The sequence below is a fragment of the Penaeus vannamei genome, chromosome 19, assembly GCF_042767895.1.
Source record: "Penaeus vannamei isolate JL-2024 chromosome 19, ASM4276789v1, whole genome shotgun sequence".
Classification (NCBI taxonomy): Eukaryota; Metazoa; Arthropoda; class Malacostraca; order Decapoda; family Penaeidae; genus Penaeus; species Penaeus vannamei.
Window position 1 is genome coordinate 25,747,975 of NC_091567.1, and position 1,495 is coordinate 25,749,469.

The window sequence follows — 1,495 nt, forward strand, 5'->3', positions numbered from 1 at the left end:
ATGATGATGATGATGGAGATAATGACTAAGATATAGATTTTTTAAATTATGGAGACGATAATGTAAAGGGGAATGGGGGTGGGAGTATCATAATAATAATAACAATAATGATGCCGATGATGATCATGACGACGATAATAATGATGACAAGACTAGTAAAAATAGTAGTAATAATAATACTACTACTAATAATAACAATACTTATGATAATAATAATGATGATGATGATAATAATAACAGAAATAATAATAATGATGATGATGATGATAACAGTAATAATAATAATATTAATAACAATGATGATGATGATAATAATAACAGTAATAATAATATTAATAATAATGATGATGATAATGATAACAATAATGATAATAATAATGATAATAATTCATTGCCTTTAATGGAAGACTCAGTATTGTGAGAGAGACGGAGGGACAGAGAGATTTATGTACATTTTTTTTTTTTTATAAATATGTTGTAAAATGTGGTTTTATGAAAATTTCCCTTTAATTTTATATTCGCAGTATTCAAGTTTGAGATATTTCTAATATTAAAAAGTCAAGAATCTACGCATTTGTATTTTGCGCATATTACTCAATATGTTTTTACGAAATGGCCTGTGTTGCATAGAAACGTGTCTTGCTTATTGCTTCTATACGTAGTAGATATTGAGTACAGCTTCTGCACAGACTTATGACTATACATGTGTATAAATGTCATACCTCTGTAACGTTCGCATCAGAGATTCATTTAGTTTGTTTATGTGAGGATGAAAGGATTAGATTTTCTTCAAAGGCCAATGGCTTTCGCAAACCTCTCTTATATTTATTTGCATACAACTTCTGCGAACACATTCCAACACACCTGGACAGTAGTTAAATGTCTAATTCTTGCCTCTGTGGAGATATTTTGTTTTTTAAATATATTGGTGTTCATACCTTTTTTTTCAATAAATACTCTCAACGCCACATAGTAAATCTTTCCTTGTCCCTTGCACATTTTTCCGAACGCGATTGATTTGATTGCGTCATCACTGATGCAGCTGGTAGCTATAAAGACGCGGAGTTGTGTCGCTCTACTGCAATCGTTTCATTTTTGAAGATGTACGTTCCAGCGCCCAGCTTGCTATCAGTATAAACAACTGTCGCAATATGCGATGACTCATTCTTCTTCGTGGAAGAAAACAGAGCGAGTGGTAATAGTGAATTCAGTGGGGAAATCTTTCCCCCTTGGCTTTGCATTAACTAAAAAAAGAAAAATGTTTTTTTGTTAGAAGTTCACTAATAGGCGACACCATCGTTCATGAATGATTTTTATGCGATATACCCAACAGGCAAGCGCTGTTTTTTTAGTTACCCATTTGCATTTTTTTCCCGCACAACCTTCTCATTTTCATTCAGTAACAATATTAAAGATAAAAAACACGAGGCACTTGAATTCTTATACCTCTAGTTTGGATATTATTAGAAATATTTAGAACTTCTTCGAAATTCTC